General features: G+C 40.1%; 1 protein-coding gene across 1 annotated transcript in view; it reads right to left on the bottom strand.

Moving 5' to 3' along the window:
- Window positions 1-15,985, bottom strand: part of bmp1a (bone morphogenetic protein 1a) — an 84,430-nt gene that overhangs the window by 67,601 nt on the left and 844 nt on the right. The gene's annotated exons all lie outside the window — the stretch shown is intronic.

Below are 15,985 nucleotides of genomic sequence, written 5' to 3'. Positions count from 1 at the left end.
GAACCCCAGACTAGAGGAGCTGAGAGCTCACGCGGCTGCATCTCCTCAGAGCCGTAAACTAAGTGCAGGCCCGGACGAGCCCCCGGAGGGGGGTTATTCCATAACAAGCGCTGCGGAGCCTTTAGGGCTTGTTAGAGGGACGCCAGGGAAGAAAGACTGAAGCAGTGTGGGGGGTTACAGACGGCTGGACTAATAGATGGCCAGAGGGCAAGAGAGACGACTACAGAAGCCACGCGACCAGTTAGTTGCCTGTCATTCGGAATGCAAACAAGTCGTTTGGCAACTTCTTCCAGCTGAGAAAAGAGCTGTCAGAGGGCCAAATAACAAGACCACAACAATCTGAGGACCTTTAGTGCTTATTGCATTGAGATATTGTTTGGGGCTGTCATACTGACCACTATGATGCATAATGACTTTGTGTAACCTGGTAAATACTTCTGTATCTCCACCATTTACTAAAATACCCCAGAAAGGAGAATGGTAACGGTCACTGTCCCAAAAAAATAAATAAATAAAAAATGTAAAGACATTTTATTTCCAGTCATTTTGGAGCATTTCTATTGGTCCATTCATCATTAAATTTTCAGCCAATGTAAAGGCCAGATCCCATGTTGAAATAAAGTAGAAAAATAAAAAAATTATACATATATATTTTTTAATCGTGACATGATTCTAAGACTAGAGACAGCATATCAGACAGGGGTGTAATGAATCATTTTATGATTCATTATTTAAACGATTCCTTATTCATTATTCAACCCAATACAAAACCATACATTTTTCAATAGACCAAAACTAAAATGTGGCCAAAATTGAATACGTTAATGTTTTATTTTCATTTTATCATAATATTCAACGCGCATATTCCAATGCGGAAAATATCTAATTGCACTTTTTTCTGACCAATTTTGTAAGTTAAATTTTATTGTTTTCTAACAATTAGAGGCATTTTAACCCCCCAAGAAGAACAGAACATGCATTTTTTCCAGGTTTGAGGGTTGAATACTGAATAATATGCCAGTTCACCAACTCTGTGGCAATAGGTCCAATTTTCCCACTTAAAACATGTTATAACCATGTTAAATAATGAAGTATATATGTAAAACTGTAGCTCTTGTGCTTTAGCAAGTTGTGATTTTGATACAAAATGATGGACAGTTCAGCTAATTGTGGGTATCAGTCCCAGGTTGATATCAGAAGAAAATGCTGGACTGGATATTAGAGGGGGAACAAAAAGCCAGCCTGCTCATCTTAAGTGAAAAACATCAACAAAAACAGCTGATTATAAAGCTTAGTAATTTCCAAGTGAAGAAATGTCAAATCTCGGTATCAGTATCTGCCGATACTCAAGGCTTCAGCATCGGTACTGGAAAAGAAACAGTGGTATCGAGCCACCTCCAGCTAAGATTCTAATGCTTAACAAATGCTCTACAGAGCTTCGCCTTAGCTCAGTGTTCACACAAACCTTGAGAACTATAATTTATAAAAGGCACACACATATTGCACTTTGATGTAAAAACAACAATAACAAGGCAGCACACACTACGGATATGCATGCACACACATTCACAAACACACACACACACACTGGAGAGAGTGTGATAAATGGAAACAGTTGTTGTGGAGGTAGCAGGGGGTCAGAAGAGTGGCTGCGGTCAGCTAAACCATAACAACCCAATAACTGCAAACACAAGGAGCTATTGATCCAACACACACCACCAAACCAGGCGTTCGCTTTTATACGGAAACGCACACGTGTACGTCTGACACCTGATGAGCTTAAAGGCTGCTTTGAAATCGCAAGGCTGACAAATGTTACCAAACACCAGCGACGTTTTAAACCCACCGAGGCACGGGTTTCGTGGAAGGGCTTTTTTTTTTTTTTTAGGGGTTTCTGAGTTTTAAAAATGCAATATAAATGTCACTGATTAGGGCCAACTTTTAAATTAGCTGGTAAAGCCAACTTACTGTTCTGTTTTGTTAAGTTGCCATTCCCAAGCTAGAACCACAAAATTTGCAAGACCGTGGGGCCGATACGGAAACAGTGCATATATATATATATATATATATATATATATATATATATATATATATATATATATATATATATATATATATATATATATATATATATATATATATAAAAATATATAAATAAATATAAAAATAAAAGAAACCACCTAGGACACAACAACGGCCAATAAACACCTTATTACAGCAAAGGCCTAGTAACACCTTAGCAGCCACCTGGGATACCACAGCAATAGCCTAGTAACGTCATCGTAACCATCTGGTATAACATTCACCAGACAGATATAATTCTTTCAGCATCTGCACAACTGTAAATTGACCTGGTCTCATGTTTGTCTGAATTGTTTATTACGTTTAAAAGCCCAGTTTTGGGTGCGGTTCCAGTTTGGAACAAGGAGCCCAATGCGAGTCCAAACTGAGATTTGATTTGGCGTAATCATTTCATCTCCTCCAAAAATCTGTCACATCAATTCATTCGTTTCAAGCTTGCTTTACGTAACCATAACCATGTCCAGTTTTCTAAACCTTGATATTCCTTTAAGTCCAGGCATACTTTTATTAAAAGACTCTAAATTCATTTTCAACTTGGAGCCCAAAAAGGGGTTTTAATGGCAGCCTTAGCAGCTTTAAACAATACATTATGGCATTCTGGCAACACTACTTTTTAGACATCTTTATTTCAGAGTGGGCCCGGCCAGACATCATAAGGTAAAAGCAGCAACAATCTGTTAGTGGACAAATCGTCACCGTTATTTTTTGGTTTGTTTATTTATTTGGACAGTGACAAAATGCAATGAAATTTCCGTTGTTAAACATATTGTATGGTGTGACAAAACATATCTATATAAGCCTATGTAAAATCTAATTGCTACCACATATTGCTGTATATGTGGCATTTTTGTTGTCAATAAATCAGAAGCCAATTTTAAATGATGCATATTTTACATTCTGCTTGATGTATTTCTTACAGTACAGAAGCCTGAGCCACAGGTATTTCTATGCATTTCTGGCCATATAGTGCTTCTCTTTTTTTAATCTTACATTGAATATATTTGGGACTCCTTAAAATAAGCTATGGCTTGTCTCCATTTTTATTGTTTTATTGGCTTAAAAAACCTTCTAGATTCAGAAGTTACTACAAGATTACTTGATTTCTAATACAATGAATACAGCTCTAAGTTATGGTACCAAGGCATTTCCCATAGATTACAAGCATCTCTCTCTCTATTCAGAGAAAGTGAACTCTTTGCGGAGGCGTCTGCTTTCGCAGCAGTAGCATGAGGGCTGCCGCAGCCCAAATCAAGGCCCACATTTCTTCGTCAGTTTGCGTTCTAATTACCGGGCCTAATTGGGCGTGCGTGAGGTGATTGGATTGAGCACTCCCATGGCTTTCAGGATTGCTTCACACTGAAAACAAAGCGTATTGTTCTCACTAATGCATCACACACAGCTTGTCTTTGTTTAGAAGGCAATGCACATATTCTTAATTAACCCAAACCAGGGCCTCCATGAGATTTCCCTTAAACAACATTAAGACAAGGCTTTGTGTATGTCAGCTACAGGTGGCCTGCAACAAATCAAATTTATTCATCTATGTATTCTGCACTTTTTTTTTGTCCTTTTCCAATTGCTCATGTCTATCATAATATTCACAAAAATGTCTGATCAAAAACAGCTTTTATAGCTTTGCTTTGATATGTTTATTTATTGACAGTATTTTATTGGAATTATTATTTATTTACATAGTTAATTTAGTAGTTTCAAAATAAAATTTCCCTCATATGTAGTTTGATACAGTCTGATGTGCAGCGGCGTAAGAGCAAGTGTATGGGACACACACGGGACAAAAGAAACAACATTCTAGTGCTGGTGTCGGAGAGCCTGAGAATCTGCCATGTACTTACAGGTACTTACAACTGAACAACTAAAAATATTTTTAATTTACTTCACTTGTTACATTTGGTTTGTATTAAAAGTGAGGGTCATTGTTAGCCACCGTTAAGGATTTCTTCAATATCGGAAATCATTTTATTGGGATATACATAAAGTTCAGTACCAGTATCGGCAGGAACATGAATCAGTATCAGAATGGAAAAAGTGGAATCAGTGCATCCCTTACATCGACCACGACCGCATAACATACCATATTCACACTACCATACTGTTAGACCCCGTTTACACCTGGTCACTTCATGTAGTATCTGAATTATATGCTGCTAAGATTTTAACCACGTGTTTACACTTGGTAGCCAAATGTGTCTCTGGTTAATCCGACTGAAATCCGATTGCTGTGTTGCCCGGAATACGCAAATCCGGCTACCAACTGTTTATCAACTGATCAGCAGCATGTTTTGCACAGCAGCGCCTGTCCGTATTGTGATTAAGCATTTCATTTCATCTGGTTCCCAACCATGTGTGTCCTCCACGATTACCTTCCTCGCAGACACGGATTATGTGCTCAGTGAGTGCAAGGGGAGACGTTTCGGTTGTACTGGGAGGGGTTTCGATTGTCGAATGTCTCTTGGAGAGACAGATGTATTTACGCTTCCATAATGTGGCTCAAATGCCTCTCGGACCACTCCAGAAGTGGTTTGAGCGATCGGATTTGTGCCTGTTCTAAATGCATTTTGGGTGCGTTTACACTATGTGGTTTGGCCTCATCCAGATATAGTCCTGATACTCAAGATGTATGAAGTGAGCAGGTGTAAACAGGGTCTTGGTTATTGGCCATAGTGGGAGAGCACTAGAGACTTGCGGCAGAACATACTTTTACCACCTACTGCCCTCTCCCTGCTTTCTCTACATAATGTAGAGATTAGAAATGTCCTCAGGCCTACTTAAACACTTCACTGCAGCAGGAATGCCTCCTCTGCTCATTGCTCACTGTCTGCTTATACTACTGCCGCTGACAAATTCACTCATCACACATGCATCAGTACCCATACCACACTCTTCCTTTCACTCAGACAACTTCAGCTTCTTACTTTCTGCCACCGTCATTCCTTCACTCAACGCATACAAGCCCCTCCACCCCACCACATACACATATGCTTAAGAGATCTAGGGGGCCCATGCTTTTTTGGGGGGGGGGGCCTGCTGTGTCATTATTTGAAAAAAAAATGGCAGGGGCAGGTTTGTACAAGTGACTGAGTGGAAGAAATGCTGACACCACTCTCTCCGTTTTTATCCTCTAATTTAGGGAGCAATCAATCCTCATGCTAACCTGGACTACCAACAACACTAGCATCACATGATCTAAGCCTTTATTAAATGCATATTTCAAGATGAACTTTCCAGCATAACTGACAGAGCACCCATCCATCAGAAAGCAAATGTATAGCCTGGAATAATTCTTTCACAGCTGAGGTGTTTCGAGGTATGGACTTAATATGCAAGACGTAATAAAATCACAGCTGGGGACTCATATTTTAGGGCTGATGCCGACAAATCTGTGTAGCCTCGTGAAATGAAACACCAAGCACAGATGTCATCTCTGAAATATTTCGCCACTCCCTGTTCTCCCCTGACCTCCCTTTCATCAGGGTCAGAAAGCCTAATGTTTCTTTTTTTTTACTTTTACATTTTATTAACTTTATTGCCATTAAAACGCACATTGACTGGCTATTAACATATAACAAATTCACCCTGAGATTGGGGCTTCATTTAACATGCATGTTGCAGGGACAATACATAAGCACATATACGTATCCACACATTCTGTAGCTCCATACACACATTCACATATACTCAGAGGGAAGGAAGGGGAAATAAATAAATAAATAAATAACTAAGGTAAACAATAACAGGTTTCCATCTTCTTATAAAAATAGGTACTTTTAATTGTAGCTTGGCTGTCATGTGCTCCACCATGAACATGCTTGACTTGTTGTAACCACTGTACAACTGTTGAGGGATTAGGCATCTTCTAATTAACCGTAATCAATTTGCTTGCAATCATCAACAGAACATGCATCATGGAGCACTGATCATTGGTAAACATGCGTTCAGGTAACACTTCCAAAAAGAACAGTAATGGGTCCATGGGAATATGAACTTCTAGAATTTTATCCAACTGCTCTTTAATATTCTTCCAGAATGTCTTTATTTTTGGACAATCCCAGAACACATGAGTAAAGTCTCCAACCATACTACAGTTTCTCCAACATTTATTGGTAGAGTTTTTTTAAAACACACGCAATCAGTGGAGTCCTAAAATACCTAATTTTAACCTTCCAGTCGAATTCTTTCCATAGAACTGGAATCTGGAACATACAATTTCCCAAACTTCATCCTCCACAACTACATTCAGTTCCAATTCCCATTGTCCTTTGAGATGTAAAGTGTTGTCTTGACAGTCAATCATTAGTTTTTTATACATATGAGAAATTTGCTTTTTTGTTGATGCACGTTGTTCAAACAAATGTATAAAATGGGTTTCTATATTGGTTGCTTGTCCCAGTTCGTTTTTTGTATTATAATGTCTAATTTGTAAATATCTAAATAGGTCACTTGATGGTAGAGCAAACTTGTCTTGGAGTTGTGAGAAAGATTTAAATAGACTCCCATCAAGCAGCTGGTTAATTGTTTTTAGCCCCATCTTTGCCCATCTTTTATACGCATTATCCAGGCTAGCGCTTTTAACTTGCAACTTGCAGCTCTGAAAAAGCTGAGCATGGCTAAATGTCCTCTGCAAGCTTGATGTTAATGGACTACATTAGCTTGTATGAAAAATATGTTGCCTTGTCTATGTCACTGTTGTCATTGTTACTAAAATTGCTTTAAACAGGCTGTCAAGGCAAATGTCTATGCAAATCAAGTCATCAAAGGTGGAAAAAGTGATTAAACATTTCTCCTGCCTGCTGGGGTAGTATATCATAGCTTAGAATGCTAGACAATTTGCCTTTTTAAGTTTGCTAGTTGTTTTCATTCTTTGCTGTGTAAATCTCAGCTGTCTAATTTAGTTATGTGGACTTCATTGGTGCTGGTTGGCTTTATCTAAGGCCTGTGTACTCAATGTTGTGCAAAGTTTTTTGTTATTGTATTGTAGCTTCAGATTAGGAAGGCTGCACTGGTGTCAGCAATAGGCTAAAGCCTGTTAATCAAGAAATTGAAGGACACTGCATGTGGTAGTGCATTTGAAGATGTATATTGTTTTTTTTGTTTGTTTGGTTTTTTTTGTGCCAGTCTGGGCAAGACAAAAATCATGACAAAGCTTTCTGGTACCAGGGTTGATCCTATGTGTGGATCTCCACTCAAACCTGCCCATTCCTATATTCAAGAAAAGCTATAAGACTGGGTAGGATATCTAATATATGAGCACCAATATACATTTCCATACATGCTTTGTCCTTCAATGCCTTGACATCGGGCCGTAACCTACTGCTGACAGCAGTTCAGTCATCATCATCCCAGGTAAACCGAAGCAACAACACAATAACAAGACTGTGTACACATCAACGAGAATTCAGGTATCATTTACAGCCCTCCAGCCCAAATGAAGCCCACATAGCCCTGTTCAAACCAGATTACTGATAAGTAGTTTACAAAACAAAGACTTAATCTAGCAAACTTAAAGAGGAACATATGAGCAAGGAGACACAAGAAATGTTTATGCGCCTATTTATGTAACAGCTAATAGCTAGAAAAAGATCAGATTTAATTTAAAACAATGCATACATTTAGCAGCTGTTCTTTACTTTTATAGAAAATGAACCGGACAGCATAGCATTGAGCACCGTGACAGATGCATGTTCTACCCATTCTGTTCCTTTTCTCTTTTTCTTTTGGGTCTTTCTTATCTTGATCCTGCATGTGCACATACCTGTGGGTGGATGGAGGAAGATTGGTGCCTTGTTTCATACTCTCTTGTTGCACTACAATGCTTTGCTTATTACAGTGTACTTATGTATTATAATGCTTGTGCCAATTTGTAAAAGCAGTAGTCAAAAAAAACACTTGTCCCACATCAGCATCAGAAAAGTATAGAAAAATTTTGAGTGATGTAAACAAGCAGTAGCAAGCCAGCCAGGAGGACCCTGAATGACCTGCAGTCACGTCAGCTGGCCGACGCAACCCTGCGTGCCTCTGACCGCTGGACTGGCCAGGGCTGGCACATTCTGAATGACCTACAGTCTGCAGACATCTCCTCCTCTGCCCCCCCCCCTTCTCTCTCCCTTTGCTCCACTCCTCTCTTTACTCACTCACTCTTTTTGCCTTCCAATCCCACGTCTGGACTCCTGCTCTGTGCCACATCATGGGTGACTCTCCCCTCCAACTGCTTTCCTTTCCTCTGACTGTTCAGAGAGGCAAGAAGAGAAGACAACACAATGCTCTCCAACCTTTTGTCTTATGATCTCAACAGCAAGGTTCTTAAGGGAACCCAAAGGAACCCTCTGGCTCCTTTGTTTCAGAATTTGCTCAAATGTAATCCTCTTCCTGAAGGTTTCAGGATTGGCTCAAAAAAGCATTATGTAAAGCACAAACAACCCCTGGCTTAAATGGCCTCTGCTACCTGCCAAAGGGATCTTAAAGCCAAGAACCAGATGTTGTGATGCCATAAAACCGATACAGGCACGGACTCATCATCAACTGGGGTCGTTACTCGTGGCTTATGTTTATTCGCCATATGCGACAAAGCATGCTCTGTAAAAAATCTGGAAAAGAAATCTGCAACAGAGAAGCAAATTTCATGTGAAACCACCCAAAGTCAAACAGGAAATGCCCTTGCAGAAGTGCTGGGCCACAGAAGTCATTATATCTCCCAAGTGTAAATCTAGCCCACATCCTTCTGCAGACACGAATATCTGATGGGTAAAACGAGCTGAGAGTAGCTAAAAGGAGCCAACCAAGTCCATCAGCATGCTCAACAGGACTGGACCAAAGTGACATCAGACTTAAAATAGACAACTGTGCTCAAATTCAATCAAATGGCATCAAACTCAAACAGCTATGAAGACGCAATCTCAATTTAACACTACATTAGAACTGAGCAACACATTCTGCATCATATGACAATGAATGGACAAGATATAGCTTTGCCAGGGTAATGGCAAGTGTTGACAGGCCCTTGATTTCATAGAATGCTATGATCAAGGCTGCCCAACGTATTAAAGTTGGCTGATCAAGACAGAATTTGGCTGAAAACAGCCAGAAAGTTGGTCAACAACCTCTGGAGATCTACATTTGTGAAGATCTGAGGCTTTTACCTCCATCCTGAATCTAACTCACCTCATTCAGATAAACAAGGACTTCTATAGGCAGTTAATGGAGAGACATTTTCCCCCAATATGTTAAACTGACCAAATAAATAGTAGCTTTGCATTAAACATGCAGAAGTGTGTTCTTACAAGAAGAAAAAAATCTGACCGGGGTGCTCAAACTTTTGCAAACAACCACAGAGCTCCAGTAGCAGGGTTGGTGACCACTGGCCTTCTTCCACCCTCATTAGTTTACCCTCAGTAGTTTGCTAAACTGGTATCAGAGTTGATGGGCCTGAAATGATAAGCAGGCACTTGGTGCATATAATAATTTCTAAACTTAGCTTTGAAAACCAGCATTTCTTGATACGACACTTCTTCACAGTGCTATTTAGCCTCAATTATAGCAAAATGTCAGCAGCTCCCCAAAGAAAAGCTAAACTTCCCAACTCCCCTTAGAAAGGAAAAGTTGACGCCGTCAATTCATTCTTCATAGACTCATTATGGTGCCCAATCTTTAAAGAGCTGCTGGGATGCTTTCAAGCCTCGAAACTTATATCATTCTTCCGTCTTTTTAAGAAGCCAATATAATGCTTGCGCTGCTGAGGTCTCACTAAACAAGGGCCTTGATTCATCCCCAAACTGCGCAGCTTTGATTAAGGTGCCTTGTAAAAAGGCATAATTAAGGTTTAGCGTTTGTGCTGCGGTCGGCATTCTTTAACATCTTTATCTCCTAGGCCTCCTTATCTGCCCGTACATACGCACACTCAAAAGCTCGAAGAAGACAAGACAATGGTTTTACTTAGAGAATGCAGCTCAAATTCTCCCGAGAATGACATAATGGAATTCAGTGCGTTGAAAAAAAGCAAGGCTTACTTTAGTATTTAATCATATTAGGCTTCTCTCTCTCTAGCACATGCTGTTCCTCTCTCTCTCGCTCTCCATGTAGCCTCTAACACATCAGCGGGAGGAAAGCATGGCAGGTTGGAGTGGTGTAAACAGGCTCCAACGGTTCTTAATGCATTTTACCGCCAACAAAACACACTCTACCCAAGAACTAAGACACGAATAACAGAACATGTCTTCTTTTAGTGGTTTATTAAAGTGAAATATGGTGCAAATAACCTCCACTGAGCATAAACCAAACACCAAAAGATAGTTCTTTAAAAAAATAATAATGGTCCTACTTAGAATCATGGGTTCTACATAAAAGCATTTCATGCCTAAATGCGCCTCTGCACAGAGAAATAGCTCTTCAGATTGAAGGAGAAGGTGTTGTACATGGTTCTATATAGCTAGAACCTCTTTGATATAGTAACAAAAGTGTTCTTCAGACTGATGGAGAACGTGTTGGTTCTTCAAGGCTTCTTTAGTAAACGCAATGGCTCTATTTAGACGCTTTCCTGCTTAAATGGTTCTTTACATGATGAAATGGTTCTTCAGATTGATGGAGAATGTGTTGTATAAGGTTCTATATAGCTGGAACGTCTTTGAAAAGGTTTCGATATAGTACCAAAAGCATTCTTCAGATTGATGGAGAATGTGTTGTGCATGGTTCTACAAGCCTTCCTAAGACATGGTTGTATTTATATGCCTTCATGCTTAAAATGTTCTTCAGATTGATAGTGAATGTGCTGTATATGGTTCTACACACTTAAAAAAAGATGGTTCTTCAAGCATTCTTTAGCAGAGGCAATGGTTCAATTTAGACAATTGGAGAATGCGTTCTATATGGTTCTAGCACCAAAGTGTGTCCTGCTATTGTTACAATGTCAAGCTTGTAACATTAGAAGAACATTTCACCATTCAAAAAGCCAATTAAGCATGGTTAACTCATGGTTCTAAACAGAACCACTACCTTTCCTAAAAAAAATTCCTTTTTTAAGTGTGCATCTAAAACCTTTTGGAAAATGGTTCTAAATAGTACCAAAAACACTTTTTTCTATTCTTACAAACTTGACATTGTTACAACAAAAAAGGTTTTGGTGCTATATAGAGCCATTTTCAGAAAGGTTCTATATAGAACCATATACAACACATTCTCCATTAATCTGAAGAACGATTTCACCAAAGAACCATTTAAGCAAGAAATACTTCTATATAGAACGTACAGGTTGAAACAGAACTATTCCCTTTACTAAGAACCCATGAAGTGCCATTTTATTTTTAAGTGTGTGCAGCAAAACACTAGCATGGCGCTAATGAAGTGACGCCACATTCACAACAGTTGTGCTGTTATTTCCATCTTATTTTACAGCTATGAGTTCATCTGAGTTGTGAGCAGCGACGCGTTTGACATCACTTTCCACTTTTCTCACTCTCAAATGGAGAAACACAGGAAACCGAAGCTAGCATAACATATAGCCATCAAGCTAACAAGTAAATACCAGTTTTAAGTGAAACATTTTCAGTGAAAATATTATAAACTGTTCATAATTCACCAAAGAAAACATTTTTTTACACTTGGTTGTATGAAACCATTTTTAACCAGGACATAGATATAATTCAATGCTCTATGCTAACAGAAGCCCACCACAGATTAGCCCATTTAGCATAACTCAAGCTGCGCTTGACTGAAGCTTGTAAGTGGGAACTTGCCAACCTCCGAATGGGATCAAATCCAAAATAAAACGTCAGGAAAATGACACGATTTTGAGCCACCACTTCCCACAATTTTAGTTTAGAAGCACACATTTTACACAAAAAAATCTGGTGGTTCTGAATCCTGAAAGAACAAATCACAGAAACTTCACAATTCACACACACAAACAAATCTTTTTAAAAGAGAAAATCCAGTTAACGACTATTCTCTCGTCTCCTTTTGCCACTCTGGCAGAAAAACAGAACTGTGGGATTGTATGATGTCACCAGCATGCATGGCACATGGCCCCTGTGGTTTTTCCAAGCATCTGGAGGAACAAGAGAAATGGGACTGAGGAACCACATTTTGGGTGAGTGTTGCAACAGGGATTCAGGTCAAAGAGTCTTCCTCTCTCTGTTATTAAAACCATGCTAGGAAAGAGTCTGCGTGGTACAGTGTGTGCCAGTCTGTGAGAACTACTTCATTAAATATGGGACAATAAGTACTGCATGGAAGTGTGTCTGTGCTGTCTAGAGTACTAAAGCAGAGTTTAGGCACCGTAAGGACATCTGCGAAACAGATGAAGCCAGGCCGCCTCCTTTAAAACGTTCTCTTCACTCTGTGAAGACTGACACTGTATCTGCCACTGTATCTAAGAGTTCACTCTTTCAATGTGGAATTTACCTAAATCCCCACTGTGCTGAAAGAAGGGCCCAACCAATATGAACACTTTCTGACTACGAATTTAAAGAATAAGAATTTCCGATAACCAACAATTTGGCTAACCAGTGCTTTACTGACAGACATACCTGTTGCTGTCAAATGCATGGTCAAATATGATCGTCACTAGGGATGCACAATTATGTCAAAATCATATCATATTGGCGGATATTTGCTTAAATATGGGAGAGAAGTTTCAATTTGGCCAATTTTTAAAACCTACATCTAATCATGTTTTTATTACATTCCAAAAGTGCAGAATGTGAAAGGGGAACGCCACCAATCTTTCAGAATTTCTGCATAATTAAATGGTTAAGATGTAAATAGAGTCACGTGGAGTGGTTTTGTGTGACATGCTTCGTTCTAGAGAAACTAAAGAGTCAGAATTGATCATAGTGGTGGTGATAGGAACCAGACGTCTGAAGAGCTCTAAAGGGCCTCTAAAAGCTAAGTTTATTAAGTGAAATGGTTATGAATACTCAGCCTGATGCCTGAGTGTTTACAGTAGTTTTGTTATAAAACTTGGACCTAAAACACATTTTAACCCGTTTATTTTGATCTATTCATGATGGAGGGATACACTAAGGCAAAATAGTCCTCAAAGTTTTTTTTTTAACCAAAATCAAATTAAATACAAAAAAACCTCTGAAAGTGTGTGTAGGTTCTCTGGTCATTCATCAAACAAATGTCTATATTTGCATTGCAGACATCAGACCCCTGGTTCCTGTCACCACCACATTTTTCTATAAATTTCATAAAAATCTACTCTGAATGACTTTGTTTATATCTCAACTACTGATCTTGCCTATTATTCAGACACTTTGTAAAACTGGTGGAATTCCGCTTTAAGCTGACGCTGGGCTACCAAGCTAAAATATCTTACTTTTATTCGTTTTACTGGATTTGTAAAGCTCTACAAATAAGTATTTTTTATCCCACCATGCTAATCCAGGTGGATCTAGCCCCAGTTTCTACATGCAACAAATGATTATCTATCAGCATCCAAAGACATATATATGAAAAATGTCAGATCACAATTCCCATACTGGCGCATTCCCTTATTGTCACATTTCTGTCTTCTTGTATATTTAAAAAGTAATATTAATAAAGACATTACATATTGCTGCATTATCTAAAAGACTTTTGTGGATGCCAACAACCCATTGAACCTCAATATTGGCTGATATTATTGGCCAACTGATAGCCAGGAGCTGAAAGGAGACAAGAAACAGGATGTACTTAACAAAAATATCGCAATAATTACTGCAATCCCTTGTAAGCTTTAGTAACTTCCCCATATGCCTCAGTTTGTACTGCTGATTCATATGTGAATCTTAAGTCAAGCCATGAAAACCAGCCCCAACGAGTCGTGGTTTGGTTTGCCAAAACTGCAGGAACATTTCTGAATAAGCAGATCAATACAGTATTTGACAAACAAGAGAGAAGGAACGGTTCACTCAACCCTGAACAGAGTGTAAACAAAACAAAACGCTCGACCTTCTCCTGAAGTCCATTACACTCTTAAAAATAAGGGGTCATCTGGAGCAATGCCACAGAATAACCGCTCTGGCTTTAGATGGATGGTTCCTTGCAAATGTGAGTGTGAAGAATCACATAATGTAAAGGGCCCCCTAGAAAAGCATGTCCAAGGAAAGAGCCTTTTTGGGAACCTTTATTTCTAAGAATGTACAGAAAGAATACCCCCATCTGGAGCCTTTTCCCAGCGGCCCCTCGGGAAGGCAAAGATGAAAGGGTTTAATAACTTCATATTACTACAAAGCCGCCCAAGAGGCACGTTCGCTAATTCTCTATTTGCTGTGTTGGCATGAACTCTAGTAAAGGGACTCAAAGGGCTTGAGCCAGACTCAGATTCCCTCGTGCCCGATGCTTTCTGGCCTGCCGAGGCCGGGCCGCTTTGGAGCTCTCTCAGCTGTGAAATTCGGTTCCCACTTCCCCTTGCGTGCCATCTATCCAAATCTGGTAGAGCTACTAAATGGCAATGGAGGGAAGGAAAGAGCTGATGATGCAAGAAACAAGGCTGTTTAAGTGCGATGGATTTGTTTGTTTACACTGGTGAAGAGGAAGGGTCAAGGGGCCAGCAGCTGCGTAAAACCGACTGCACTTCAAATTTCACGTCACAGGATCTTCCGAACAACTTTGACTCCTGTGAAACGTTTCTCTCTTTTTAGAAACAACGAGTACTGTCTGACGCAAAAGGGGGCCAAGCACCACTTTGATTTTGGCATTAAGACATCAAAACCATCCAAATCAGGTGGGCAGTACACAAAGCGGCACGGCATTCAAAACAGACTGTTACTCAATGACTGCAAACAAAGCAAAGTATCCTGAAGACGCATGATAATACATTCTTTTTATGCTTTGGAGTTATTAGAGATGGGCAGTGTGATGATATTCTATCATTATTGTGATCAATTTTGTGTTATACACTTTTCTGAGCATATAGTTTAGAGTGAACAACTGCACGTTTCATTACAAACTCAGCACAATTACTTTTATTGGATTGAAAGCAGGGCAGGCTTAAATAAATCCCACTGTATTCATAGCTTTATAGCTGTTTTTTTCATAAAGGTAGCTCTGCTCGTGCCTCGTGTCAAACCAAGTCCACCCACTCAAATACATGAAGCTCCATATCACTCATAAGAATGGCTCAAGAGTCTGAAGAACAGCTATCCACAAAGTTAATCCTCATATGAAAGATCTACAGCACCCGAGCTTTGACAGGTCAACCAGGGTAACCTGCCCGGAATACCAATACGGGCCGGTGGGCTGGGATTATTGTCCCTGAGCCACTTGTAGGGGGGAACCGTGCCTTTCTCAAGGGGTGAAAATGTAAAAATGAACAGCCAAGGGCTCCTTTCAGCTGCAAATGAGGACACGGGAGAAAGCCAGGCTGTGAAAGAGTGAAAAAGAGCAGGATGAAAGAGAGGGGAGGGAGGGAACGAGGGGTGGGAGGAGGAGAGGAGAGGAGTTAATAGAGACGGAGGTCTAGGAGACTTCACTCGTCTCCTGAGCGGCCCTGTCAGAAAACCAGAACGAGGCAGAGAGACACAGAGAGGGGGGGCTGAAGTCGTGTTAAAAACGGCCCCTCTATCAGATGACAGCCAATTTCCAGTAACGCCACACACTGCACTCAAGGTGCCGGGCCCAAACTGACCCCGCAAGCTTGACCCAGACCACTCCGACTGTTTCACAGCCGTAAGACTGAGATGACGACCAGTGCAATGTCCATAAATATGATGCAACAGTCTTCCTGACCGGTGCCAGAACTTATGCTTCAAACCCAGTTCTGGTGGACAACAGTGACCAGCTGGAAGGTGTGTAGGTGTGTGTGTGTGTGTGTGTGTGTGTGTGTGTGTGTGTGTGTGTGTGTGTGTGTGGGTGGGGGGGGGGGGTGTTCGGGGGCAACGTGACGTCGAGCAGGAAAGCCCATCTGTGC

Source organism: Pygocentrus nattereri, chromosome 29 (genome assembly GCF_015220715.1).
Source record: "Pygocentrus nattereri isolate fPygNat1 chromosome 29, fPygNat1.pri, whole genome shotgun sequence".
NCBI classification, from domain to species: Eukaryota; Metazoa; Chordata; class Actinopteri; order Characiformes; family Serrasalmidae; genus Pygocentrus; species Pygocentrus nattereri.
The sequence above is the reverse complement of the archived record's forward strand: the minus strand, read 5'-3'. Positions and strand labels throughout refer to the sequence as shown.